This window comes from Odocoileus virginianus, unplaced genomic scaffold (assembly GCF_023699985.2).
Source record: "Odocoileus virginianus isolate 20LAN1187 ecotype Illinois unplaced genomic scaffold, Ovbor_1.2 Unplaced_Scaffold_5, whole genome shotgun sequence".
Taxonomy (NCBI): Eukaryota; Metazoa; Chordata; class Mammalia; order Artiodactyla; family Cervidae; genus Odocoileus; species Odocoileus virginianus.
Window position 1 is genome coordinate 2,234,888 of NW_027224267.1, and position 14,250 is coordinate 2,249,137.

Below are 14,250 nucleotides of genomic sequence, written 5' to 3' on the forward strand. Positions count from 1 at the left end.
CTAACGGTGGCTTTATTAAGTCATAATATTCTTTATGCTAGAGCTCTGACTAATTTATGCCACTGGAAAATGAAAACTAACAGTGATAGGTAAATCTCACTGGATCAGCTTTTATATGAGTTTTAGCAGATAATCAGAGGGCTACCAAAAATGACTTTTAAAAAATGTATGAACAGTTATTTCTAGTAAGAGCATCAAGCCAGAAAGACAGACACTCCTTACCAAAAATTTAAGACTCAGCTTTCTGCATTTTATCTAGAACTACATATTAGATGCTACATACATTAAATACAAACAAAATATGCTTAAATCCACCACAGGACGATGTCACTAGCTTAATGTACCACTAAGTTAATGTATTCTAGGCTTCCCAGGTGGCACAGTGGTAAAGAATCCACCTGCCAACACAGGAGACACGAGAGATGCAGGTTTGATCTATGGGCCAGGAAGATCCTCTAGAGCAGGAAATGATAATGCACTCCAGTATTCTTCCCTGGAAAATTCCATGGACAGAGGAGCCTAGCAGGCTACAGTCCACGGGGTCACAAAGAGTTGGACACGACTGACCGTGCACACACAGTCATATGTCTTCTGCGACTTTCTAAAATCTTCTCTACCATACTATCTTTTCTGAATTATAAAAACTAGATAAAGCAAAGATTTTCTATGTTTTTACTTGCTAAAATTTTCCAGCTGACTCTCAAAATTAAAACATCTTCCACAATTCTTTTAACACGTTTGGATCTCAGGATGCCAGGCGGATCATCAATTAAACAATACGTTCAACTCAGGACACCACTTGAAGCAGGTGGACAAGTCAGTACTCATTCAATGAAGGTACCCCAAGACGATGCAGAGACTTGAGGCAGTGGCTCTAGGAAGTAGGTGAGAGAAGGTAAGGCAGCTGAAGATACAGGGAAAATGTACCAGAGAGGGGAACGCTGCCCAGAGGAAAACATCAGACACGGGCAAAGGGCTGCTCCTGCACCTTCAGCAGAGTGTAATCGGGGCATGCAGGCGAGGACCCAGCTGGTGCACAGGAAAGGATCATCACGGAGGGAAGGCAGAGACAGGCGCAGGGCTCAGCAGGGCCGGGCTCGCTGCTGGCTGCCGCCAACCAGGGTTCAGGCCACGTCTGAGGGCTCAGGGGGTCTCGACTGTAACGGGGAGTCACCTGCCCTACAGGAAACACTGCTCTGGATTTGCCTAGTACATCTTAAAATTCAAGGCCCCACAGATCACACTGCTTCCAATTATTTTCACTAAGGTCCCAGAACACAGTTCAAGGAATTTACAGGAATGCAAAAATATCCACCGCCCAAGAAGATAAAATTTACAACATTTGGCACCTAATCAAAATTAGCAGACATGTGGGAATTCCCTGGCAGTCCAGAGGTTAGGGACTCTGCACTCTCACTGCTGAGGGTCCAGGTTCAATCCCTGGTCAGGGAACTAAGATCCAACAAGCTGCACAGTGTGGCCAAGCAATAAAAAAATCAGCAGGCATGCAGAGAAATGGAACACAAAGGGAGTGGAAATGAGGAGGAGAATTAACTGAATCCAATCCAGAATTGACACAACAGTTACAATAAGGAGAAAAAGACTTTAAAACAGAAGTTATGACTATATTCCATAAGTTCAAAAAGATAAAAATCAAATATCTAAAGATAAAAACTACAATGTTTGAGATTAAAAATATAGGCTGGAACTAATGGCAGATTAGACATTTGAGGAGAAAAGATTACTGAATCTTAAACCACACACATATACAAAAACTATATAAAATGAAATATGGAGAGGAAGAGAATTTTTAAAAATTAACAGTTTTAGCAAGCCATGTGATAACTTTAAGAAAACTATATTGGAAGAGAGAGTTGTTACATATTACAATTACATACTGGAAAAGAGAGAAGGACAGAAAAAAAGTTTTTGAAGAAATAATGGCCAAAAATTTTCCAAATTTGATCAAAACCAAAACATGTAGACCCACAAAGTTCAATAAACTCTAAGCACAAGAAACACATAGACATCAACACATTAATGAAACTATTCAAACAGTGACAAAAATCTTAGTGGTGGAGGGTGCAGAGCATATTAGGGAGAACAGAACAAAGATAAGAATGACATCAGATTGTTGGAAACAATGCAAATGAGAAGATAACGGGGCAGAAACTTTAAAGTACTGAAAACAACAACAAAAAAAGCTGTCAACTGAGAATTCTCAACAAAAGCGTATTTCAAAGTGAAGTTGAAAATAAGACTTCTTCAGACATGAAAAAGATGAAAGACAGCATCACCAGCAATCCTGCCCTATGAGAAATGTTAAAGGAAGTCTTTTGGGCAGAAGGAAAAAGAACAGAACAAATGTGAATGCACACAAACGAACAAGAGCACCACAGACAGGAACTTAAAATTGTCTTGTTACTCAAATATCTTTAAAAGATATTTAAACATTATTAAGATATTATTAAGATATTTAAAACAGAGGAGGACTTCCCCAGTGGTCCGGCGGTTAAGCATCCGCCCGCCAGCGCAGGGGACACAGGTGTGATCCCTGGTCTGGGAAGATCCCACACGTCGCGGGACCACTAAGTCTATGCACAGAACTAAGTCTGTGCTCTAGAACCCATGCTCCGCAGCGAGGAGCCAGCGCCCCGAAACCAGGGACTAGCCTCCACTCACTGCAACTAGAGAAAAGCCCACACAGTGATGCAGCGAAAAAGGAAAAAAAAAAGGTAACTGAGGGACTTTTCTGGGAGTCCAGTGGTCAGGACTCCGTGCTTCCATTGCTGGGGGCCCAGGTTCATTCCTGGTCAGGGATATAGATAACGGGATGGTTAACAGAAACAAAGGTAAGGACACGTTGTGAGCCTTATAACATATGCGTAAGTAAAATGTATGACAGTAATGGCATAAAGACCAAGAGTGGGGAAATGGAACAGTATTATAAGGTACTTATACATCACATGAAATGGTATAATATCTCTTGAAGACAGACTGTGATAAGATAGCTGTTAACAACTATAATAGATTTAAATGGCATAAACAACCAATTAAAAGGCAGAGATGGTCAGATGGGATTTTAAAACAGCAAGACCCAACTATAAAAAAAATATGTTAAAAATGCTGGATTAAGAGTAAAGACACAAATAGGTTACAAGTACAAGGGCGGGAAAAGACATACCATGCCAACACGAATGAAAAGGAAACCAGAGTGTTTACATTAATATCTGACACACTAGATCTCATAATGATTACTGTGTCAATTCATCAAAATATTTCTAATAGCAGAATTCCAAAATACACGAATAAAACTGACAGAACTACAAAGAGAAACAGACAAATCCATAAGTACGCTAGATTTCAGTATCCCTTTTCTCAGTCTCTGAAAGAAGCAGGAGACAGGAAATCAGGAAGGCCCTCTACAGAGGACTCAAGAAACATTACCAACCACCTTGACCTCAGTTCAGTTCAGTTGCTCAGTCGTGTCCAACTCTTTGCGACCCCATGAACTGCAGCATGCCAGGCCTCCCTGTCCATCACCAACTCCCGGAGTTCACCCAAACCCATGTCCATCAAGTCAGTGATGCCATCCAACCATCTCATCCTCTGTCGTCCCCTTCTCCTCCTGCCCTCAATCCTTCCCAGCATCAGGGTCTTTTCAAATGAGTCAGCTCTTCGCATCAGGTGGCCAAAGTATTGGAGTTTCAGCTTCAATATCAGTCCTTCCAGTGAACACCCAGGACTGATCTCCTTTAGGATGGACTAAGACAGGCTATATCTTGGACCACAGAAAAAGTTGCAACAAAAGGATTCAACTCATATAAAGTATATTCTCTGACCACATGGGATTAAATTACAAATTAATAATAGAAAGATGCCTGAAAAATTCCCCAAATATTTGAGAACTAAAGAACATATTTCTAAATAACCAAGAGGGTAAACAAGAAATCAAAGGAGAAATTAGAAAGTATGTTAAATTGAATGAAAATAAAAACACAGCATATCAATATTTTTAGGTTGCCACTAACGCAGTATTTAGGGGAAGTATTTTTAGCACAAAGAGCTTATATCAGAAAAGGTCTCAAATTGATTATCTCAATTCTCATCTTAAGAAATTAGAAAAAGAAGAGCAAATGAAACCTAAACTAAGCAGACGAGAGAAATAAAAGATGGGAGCAGAAATAAAAGATGAGGGCAGAAACGAAAGAAACAGAAAATGGAAAAAGAACGAAATCAAAAGCTGGTTGTTTTAGACAACAAAATGGACCTTCAGCCAGACTGCTCAGGAAAAGAGGGAAGACATAACTACCAATATCAAGAACGAGGGCGGTGAGGTCCCTGCAGACTCCACAGACTTAAGAAAGATAACAAGACGATGTGAGAAAAAAACTTCACACCAACAAACGAAATAAAATGCGTGCAGATGAAATGGACAAATTCCTTGAAAACACAAAGCACGAAAGCTCACCCAAGGAGAAACAGAATGAATAGCCCTGTACCTATTAAAGGAACTGGTTTTACGGTTTAAAACTCTCCCACAAACAAACTTCCAGGCCCAGCTGGCTTCAAAGGTAAATTCTACCAGATATTTAAGGAAAGTACAATGCCAAATCTATATAAACTGTTCTCAAAAACTGAAGAGGAGATATTACTTTCCAAATCACATTAGAGGCCAGCATTATTCTCAAACCCAGACTAAGACACTGTAACTAAATTACAGACCACTATGGCTCATGAACACAGATGCAAAAAATTCTAAACAAAAGTTCAGGAAACTGAATCCAACAATATATATCAGATCCATAGTACAGTGGAATCAGAAGAACATCATTAATGAACGGTACGTTAATTGTCTTGGCCAGAGAACTTCTAAAAATCTGTTTCACTGTGAACAACTTAGTGGAAGGCTTTTCCCCATTACTTAAACGCATAAAGACTTTAAAAATTCACACGACACACTCGGTTCACTGTAAAGACCGATTAAAACAAAAAACCATTTTGGTGCACTGTGTTTACTTGAAAACATGGTTGTGGGATTCTCTCTGTTATCGTTAAGAGAGTTAGCCAGGGGGAAGGAACCAGGAAGGAGGTGAGAGACAAAATAAAGCAAAACACACTGAGTGCTCAGAATCTCATCAAAGCCAGTTGAAACCTTGCATCATTACCCCTAAGAGATTTTTGCTATAATGTGTTCAATAGTTGATTTCATAGAAATTTTAAATTGCCCATATCCTTACAGTCACTAGGGGTTATAGTTTGCTTTTACTGTCTACACAGAACAGACTCAGAGGACTGAAGGAGAGAGGGGAAAGGCTGGCGTGTCGGGGGAGGAGGGGCATCAGACTACGTGGTCATGTGGGCTGCGCCGGGGAGAGGACCTTAACAACAAGGGTCTGAGACAGAAGCACACCAGTACCACGACGGCAGGTCTGAACGTTCCCGAAGCGCCTCACTGTGAACCTGAACTGTTAACAGGTGACCCAGGCATAAACACTGGGCTGTTAACTAAGCTTCCCTTCTCCTAAGCTGCAAGCCTTTGGCAGAGGAGCAAACATTTGACCCAATGGAAGCCTTTATATTCTAGTGCTGAACTGAAAGTTACCTGTTTAACCACCTGTTTATGGCTTTTTATGCCCGAAGCTAACAAGCATATGCAAAATCCACTTATCATTCACCTGGCAAGTTCAAGAACACAGCTGGCAAACACCAAAATGCCAAACTGTCTATTCACCTTTACACTCATTCGAGAACATGAAGGTTAGTTAGTGTGAAGGTAAATTGCATTTAGTTAAAATTCTCTAAAAAAAAGAAAAAACACAACAATATATATTCAAAGGATGTTTTGTCCCATTTTCCCAACTTTTTCTTCTACAAAGGTTTACACTGACAAAAAAAGAACCTTCAAATTATCTTGAGCATCTTTCTCCCACACAAAATTAACCTAAACCATCCAGTGGTCATGTATGGATGTGAGAGTTGGATTATAAAGAAAGCTGAGTGCCGAAGAATTGATGCTTTTGAGCTGTGGTGTTGGAGAAGACTCTTGAGAGTCCCTTGGACTGCAAGGAGATCCAACCAGTCCATCCTAAAGGAGATCAGTCCTGGGTGTTCGTTGGAAGGATGCTGAAGTTGAAACTCCAATACTTTGGCAACCTGGTAACGAAGAGCTGACTCATTTGAAAAGACCCTGATGGTGGGAAAGATTGAGGGCAGGAGGAGAAGGGGACGACAGAGGATGAGATGCTTGGATGGCATCACTGACTCAATGGACATGGGTTTGGGGGTGAACTCCAGGAGTTGGTGATGGACAGGGAGGCCTGGCGTGCTGTGGTTCATGGGGTCGCAAAGAGTCGGACACGACTGAGCAACTGAACTGAACTGAACTGATCCTAAAGAGTGGGCTGAATAAATGATAATTTTAAAGGTCCAACAATGATAGTCTCATTTTAGAATTTGTCTTTTTTTACTTTAAATTTTAAATGAATTGAAACCAATAATATATATAATATATATTAATATATAATATTAATAATAATATATTAATATATAATAATATATAGCTAATCAAATGTCCATGGAAGGATGTGCCTTCTTTAATTCTCAAAGGCAAGACAGACGAGTGCAAAGAGCACCAACGTAGATTTGGGGCCCATAACTTATCTGTAAAGAGAACAGTAAATCCTTGGTCTCCCGACCTCTTGACTTCTCAGAAGGTTGCTGCAGTGAGCCAGTGAGAAACGCCTCCAAGCACTTGTGGCCTCTGCATTTCACAAAATGTCCTGCCAAGGGAAGGTGGTATTATTGTAAACTCCCCTTGTCAACTGTCTGCTTACGCTTACAGGACTCTTCACTAATACGATTATCTGAAGAGCAGTAATAATGTAAAATACGTCAGGCTTTTAGTACAAAAAATACTCAATTTCCTATCCTTAAAAAAAAAAAATATGAAATCACCTTCATTTACAGTAACCTAGTTCTAGTCATAACAGAGTCTTTTGCTTTTGTGAGGAACAGTTTGGTCTCTAGCACAACTTCCAATGGGACTGCCAAGAGCTCAGGTGGCATAGTGCAGAGGATGGACGCAGAAGCGCCATGGACCCGTCTGCCCCGTCTCCCGTGTTCTGGACTGTATGCATCCGCAGAAGCGCCATGGACCCCTCGGCCGGGTTCCCGTGGTCTGGACCGCGCGAAGATGCACTGTTAGGCCACACTGTCCCCAACAGGACAGAAGCAGGCGCTCAGCACACACCACTTTCCTTGTGCGGCCTACTGTACTGTTTCCACGTGTTTCAAGGGCTCTAGAATTAAGAATAGTCCTGGGAGTGAATGAACACCACCCTCCAAAGACTTGGGGGTTGACGAGAGCCTCCAGGCCAAGTTATTAATATGAGCCTGGTGGAGTGTGTGTTGGGGGCAGCAGGGGGGGGGGGGGGTCCGTCAAGCCTCGCTCACTCCCATGCCACCCCCGCCCCCCACACAAGAAAACCCGCGTCACCCTCCAGCAGTCTCCAGCAGTCAGGGCCCTGGGGCCTGTGACACCTACGGGAACTAGAACAACAAACTGACTCCTAAAAATGAACGCATTTAATTCTTTAATTATCTGGTCCAAGTGTTTTCAGAGTGATATAATTAGCCCCAAATGATTTCTCTATCTAGGAGAAAGGAAAACACATCTAAGTACCTAAGTCATTACGTAAGAACTTTTTCAACAAACTGCCAGACAAAACTTGGTAATGCCACAATCTTCAAATGAGTAATTTAATGATGAAGCAGGGGTTTTTTTTCCCCCTGCAGGGCTGGCGGTGCTGAGGGGGTGGGTCTGAAGAAGTCCACTGACCTTTCAAAATTTCCTCCCCTATGTAACAATGCTGTAAGAAACAGTGGCCGTCGTCTCACACGCTTTGTACCACCACCAACAGTGATGAGAACAATTCAAACAGCAGCTCCCGTCAGGGTTCCTAGACAGCTACAGGAGACACTCTGCAGATCAGCCTCCTCAGGCTCAAGCAGAAAAGACCCCTGGCAGAAACTAAAACATACCAAGGTCCTTCCCCCCACTCCCTTCTTTTTTTGGTGACACAGGTATTTTTAGGTTTGCTCAAAAACTCATAAAAATTATTTCAAAAAGCACACTCTCTTTCTGACACGGAACATTCGTGTTACTTGTGGGCTGTCTTCTCAGTTGACCTGTGTCACAGCACAGCCGATCAGAGAGCAGCAGACCGTAAACAGTCGTAAACCCGGCTTCTTCAGGGCCAAGTGTAAATCTTGCGCAGCTCTGCTCAAGCAAATATTCAGTTGCTGAAGCGTTCTTTTAAGGTCTCAGAACCCTTTTCTTTACGTGCAAATTTACAATACATATTTTTTGCTATAAAGTTTTTTTAAAGGATTTTTTTAAAATATGGAAACAGAAGAGCAGACATATACAACTTCTCTAGTACAGTTCACTGTTAATATAGTGGTATGATCGTCAGTGTTTGTGTGACTCTTTTCACATAGAACTTAAAAGCTTTCATTACCTCTACACATTAAATATGAATATAAACTTTCACATCCTGCATTTTTCACCCAACATTACGTCACCCCAGTGTTGCTCTAGAGCCTTACTGCGTTGTCTAATACAGTGGCCTCTAGTCACACTGGCTATTTAAATTCAAAAATCAGTTCCTCAGCCGCATTTCAAGTGCTCTAATAGCCACATGTGCCTAGCAGTGACCCTGCAAATATGAAACACAGGACATTTCTCTCATCACAGAAGTTCTACTGGACAAGGCTGGCTTTGACGTTCTTCAGCAGATGACTGTGTTGGGCTAAATGAGAACTGTCGGCTCTTTCTTCAAGAGTGCCCACGCCCCTCCTCACGTGCCTGCACACCGCACAGATACTCCTCCTCATGCCAGAAGATGGGATGCCTACCTGCGCCCCAGAGGAACTGTGTGAGGGAACTGGCAAAGCTTCATCCTCAGGTCTGAGAGGCCTCAAACGTCTCAACAAGTCAGATTTCATTACAGCAGAACATATTCACACAATTATGACTGTGGAACAAAGCCAGACTGTAGAGAATGGTAAGAAGAGACACAGTGAACTGTGGTGTTGGAGAAGACTCTTGAGAGTCCCTTGGACAGCAAGGAGATCCAACCAGTCCATCCTAAAGATCAGTCTCGAGTGTTCATTGGAAGGACTGATGCTGAAGCTGAAACTCAATACTTTGGCCACCTGATGTGAAGAACTGACTCATTGGGAAAGACCCTGATGCTGGGAAAGATTGAAGGTGGGAGGAGAAGGGGACGACAGAGGATGAGATGGTTGGATGGCATCACCGACTCAATGGACATGAGTTTGAGTAGGCTCTGGGATATAGTCCCTGGGGTCGCAGAGTTGGACACAACTGAGCGACTGAACTGAATTGAATTGAAAAGAGCAAAAATAAATGACAAAAGAAAACTGACAATAAACAGGACAGGGGGCCAAGGGCAACATTTGGGAGGAAGGTTATTTAGTCCAAGACAGTGGGTGTGCTGCAGAAACCACTCCCAATCACTGGAGACGAATGCAAATGCCAGTATCTCGCTTGTGCTACATGTCCATCCTGGACGGGTAGGGACGCCTGGCACAATCACTGAGCAGAACCACCCTGGGAGATAGGATGACCCTGGCCGCCAGCCCTGAACCCTGCCAGTCCACAAGTGAGAGAGAAAAAAAAAAAGACTATCTGAACCCAAGTGTGTACCCAAGCTCTGAACGCTTCTCCTGGAGCGAGTCACTCCCCCCTCGTCAACCAAAGCAAGTCTCAGGGGCTCACTTCATTTACACAAGGGGTATGTGTATGGGGGGGGATGCCGGGGAGGAGAAGGAAGGGCAGCAACAGACGTCAGCAGCCCCGGTCCTCACAGTCACTTCAGGGGGCAACGAACAGAGGGCTCAAGAGGCCGCAGCTCTGCGTCTGACGTGCAGAATCTAACGCTGGACCCAGCCATCTGGGAAACTCAGACGGAACAGTCAAAGCCACGGATGAATTAAAACACTGCGAAAAGAAAAAGAATCCATACAGAAGAGACTCATCTTAATGCTCAGAAAGGATTCTGGAAGGCAGCAACGCTGCAGAGGTAAGAAGGGCTCGGCAGTCGCGGAGTGGAGTCCTGCCGCGGGCCCTCTAGGCAGCCTTCACACGAGGCCGCCCTGTGCTCTCCGGCAACACTGAGGGCTCTCGCTGTCCTCAGCAGCCTCGTCCTTCAGTGACCCCCGTCCACATGCTTCTCCAACCGCCTCCAGTGCAGGGGCTCCCTCCAAACGAGGCTGGTCTTCAGGGCCTGGCCGTGACACGGTCCAGGTGCTGTGCGGCAGAGAGCTGAGTCCTTTAGCAGGTGATCAAAACTGAGTCTAGCCAAATACTCCCAATCCAACAGGGGGAATGAAGTCTGAAGAAGAAAGTCTGGGAGATAAAACAATATTCATACACTGGCATGGGAGGGGGGTGTTGGGGGGGGCCACCTGGGAAGCCCCAAACACACACGCCTCCCGGAGGCTTCCCGAGTCCTAGGCACAATACAGACTTCTTCCCATGGAACCCACCGCCCTCCCTGTGACCTGGTACGGGGGAATTTATGCCTTCACCCTATTTTTAATGGGTCCTTCTTCGCTCCCAGTTTCATCAAAAAATTGTTAAAAGTGCTCAGTATTCATCAAAGGCCTATACTACCTGCGACTATCTTTTCATAATTTTTCAATTTGGGTGTCCATAGGATTTTCACATAAAGAAAAGCCTTTGAAGGGAAAGGGTAAAGGGTATAAAACAGAAAAAAGAACACAGAAAAGAGAATAAAGAGACAGATGTTTGAAACACTATGACTGTTCATATTCTACTACTTTCACAAACTTCCTAAATAACTTTTGCCAGGAAACCAGAGAGGGCACTCACATAATGAGGGGGTTAAGCACATACATGTAACCCTTGCCTATTATTTTCAGATCTCAGTACACCGATTTGGAACACAACATACTGCTTATTCTCTTTAGTAGGTAGCCTGGCTCCAGGGCCAATGTATGGCTAGAAGAGAAAACCCACAGAGAACTATGGATCCTACCCCACAGCTGTATCACTGAGGACAGGATCAGGGGCTAAAAGATGGTCATGTACACCTGTTTAGCCATGTAACTGGAAAACTGTATAGAAATGGACAATCAGACTTATAGTCTCTTCCCCATCGAGAAGTGTGTCTAGACCTAGAAAATGAATAGCGCTGCATTATAAAATAATGCAATCAACAAATCTAGTGTGGGACATGAGTTCCTTCTGTGCAAACAGGAAGAACTGCATAACAGATTAAGAAGTTCCACTTTTACTAGCCAGGTAATCAGAAATGATCAGTGTATATTCTCCAGGGACAAACAAAATGGATTTTTTTCATGAATGTAGGACAGTTCTTATAGATAAATAAGACTACTACCTGACAATAAAAGTAACTAGCAAATGCCTTAATAAACCACTGCTGTGTAACAGACCTTGGTTAGTATCTGTTTAGAAGGAAGAACCGACTGTATGAAGGTAAAAAACAGGAGAAAGTGCTCAGTTCTACCTGAGAATCAAAGTACTAAACAGACTCCCATTAAAGCAAAACAGATGAGACGCAGATCAAGTGTGAGATGGGAATGAATAAAAGAGAAGAACTTGTCCAACTGGGATGAATTCTCCTCTACTGACCGTGCTGTTGTCAAATGCTTGTAGAAATCACAGTCCAGACCAGCCTTTACATTCTGATAGCTTTAACTGGGCTGAACATGAAGCAGATGAACTGCTTGCGTCCGGTAACCCCGCTTTATTTCTAAGTCTTACCTGACTGGCAGGCACTTGCTGATTCACTACTCACCACTTAATACTTCTGGTCTGAAAAGCTGAACTGCTTTTTCAAAGATTATAATTTATTTGCAGGTTGTCACAGTACAGTAACCAATGAAGTGTTTAGCTTAGACGTCAGAATTCTTTAGCAGGGCTGTAAAATGGTAGTTTTTATGCCTTTAAAAAAGTCTTTACAGATATTTAGAAAAATGCCCCTTTTTTCCCCTAAAAGGGGCAAATTTCATGTCATACAGTTTACAGGATAAAAAAACATACCTGAAGCCATCTGGGTCAAAAGGGAGACAGAAACGTATATACCTGTATCTGAAGTGAAGTAGTAGTCTAAGAGATTACAATGCAGCTATCAAAGAAAATCCCCAAACTGAAACAAAGGTCACTACTATGAAATTCTGGAAAGCTTTTAGAAAAAATGTTGGAAAAGAGATGGAACAACTAAATTTTAGGAACCTAAAAAATTGTTAGGAGCAAGTTAAATTGATCTTACTTTAAGAAATGCATATTTTCATGAACCCAAAGCGAGTTTATTAGTTTTGTTTTCACAGGGAGCTTCCCTGACCAGGGATGGCAACTGTGCCCCTGCAGTGGAGTGCAGATTCCTAACCACTGGGCCGCTGGGGAAGTTTCAAAAGCAAGTTTATTTGGAAACAAAACAAACTAGGAAGATTTTTGGAATTTCTGAAAATGCAAAAAGCTCCAACATACTGAAAACTACTCTGTCAAGGATGAAACATTCTATCAAGTAAAAGAGTAGATGACTATGAATTACAGTAAGTTTTCAAAGCGATACTGCTGCCCATCAAAATGTCTTACGTACAAAAATTTTACAGCTTTCAACTACTCATCTCAAAACTACAAAGTAATCTATCTTCTGAGTTTCAATGAGTGGGAGAAAAATGGCCGGAAATCCTACAACTCACTGGTAAGATAGTGAGCCAATTTTTTTGTAGTTACTATTAAAAGCCACTGTATTACTTAATACGTATTGTTGTTGTTCGGTCACTAAGTCATGTCCAACTCTTTGTGACCCCGTGGAATGCACCATGCCAGGCTCCCCTGTCATGGATCACAGCCTTGTCATGAAAGAAGCACTTGTATTAACTCAACGAGCTATGAAATATGCCGTGTAGGGCCACCCAAGATGGACAGGTCACAGTGAAGAGTTCTGAAAAAATGTGGTCCACTGGAGAAGGAAATGGCAAACCACTCCAGTATTCTTGCTGCGAGAACCCCATGAACAGTATGGAAAGTAATATTAATAATACATATTACAGTTCTCTAAAATGAACCTAGGTCAGAAGCACTATTTTGGGTAATGTTTTAGGTCTGTCAATGAGAGGTACCTAATTCAGCATGAAAATTTTATACATATTATCTGACTTGTATCTTACTAGTCAGAAATTTTCAAAAATCGAAATAAAATCCTCTATTTGATTTTGCAAAATGATACAGATTTGAAAAGTCAGAACAGGTTTGCTATACATATTTTCACTCTGCATCCATTAATTACATGCTTCAAAGATTAAATCAAGTTTTTAGATGCAACTCTTAAGATAACCATGTATAGCCTCTAGGAAGCTATTTAAATGAACAGTGTCAAGGTTTAAAAGAGAGCCTGCTAGTTTCTCCAAGGTGTATTCCAGGTGACATAAAAATGTATCACTTCTGTTATAGAACTACTTCCTTTTTGCATGAGTTAGGAAAATACCAGGGCTGAAATAAAAAGTTTTTTCTTTTTTAATTTTAGGACATCTTGAAACTTTTTAATATGGTAATAATATGCCGGTGGAACCTCCAGGAAGGAAACAAAGTAGCATTTCCATACTTGCTCAAGACCTGTTTTGTGTTCCTCAGAATATGCTTTGGTAAATATAATCTTCTAACCAGAAAGAATTAACATTTTCTCTAAGGCCCACACTGACATAGACATAGATCACCTAAGGTCCTTACAGCCTCAATTTTCACAGGACTGAAAAGTTAACCTGGGACTTCCCTGGTGGTCCAGTGGTTAAGAATCCACCTGCCAATGGAGGGGACCAGGGTTCAATCCCTGGTCCGGGAAGATCCCGCATGCTGCGGGACAGTTCAGTTTGTGCTCCAGAGCCTGTGGTCTGCAGCAGGAGACGCCCCCACGAGGAGAAGGCCCATGAGAAGCCCCGCACAGCCCAACCAGAGAGCCCTCCCCACTCTCCACAACCAGAGAAAGCAGCTACAAAGACTCAGCGTGGCCAAAAAATCATAAGGTTTTAATTTTAAAAAATTAAAAAAAAAAAAACTGAAGACTAATTTAGGAATAATATCACTAGATATATCCTTCTCCTTTTCTATAAATAATCTGAATAAACTGTACTATTCTATTTACTAAAGTCAATCAGTACTCTTTCTTTGTGGTA

At 42.2% G+C, this 14,250-nt stretch overlaps 1 protein-coding gene across 4 annotated transcripts in view; it reads right to left on the reverse strand.

Moving 5' to 3' along the window:
- KIAA0232 (KIAA0232 ortholog) overlaps positions 1–14,250 on the reverse strand; it is an 80,715-nt gene that overhangs the window by 48,291 nt on the left and 18,174 nt on the right. Inside the window, exon 2 of one of the 4 annotated variants that reach the window (XM_070462442.1) lies at positions 6,699–6,782. The exons of the other annotated variants lie outside the window; for them this stretch is intronic. The gene's annotated coding sequence lies outside the window, so the exon portion shown is untranslated. The remainder of the gene's footprint in view (positions 1–6,698; positions 6,783–14,250) is intronic. 4 annotated transcript variants of the gene reach the window in all.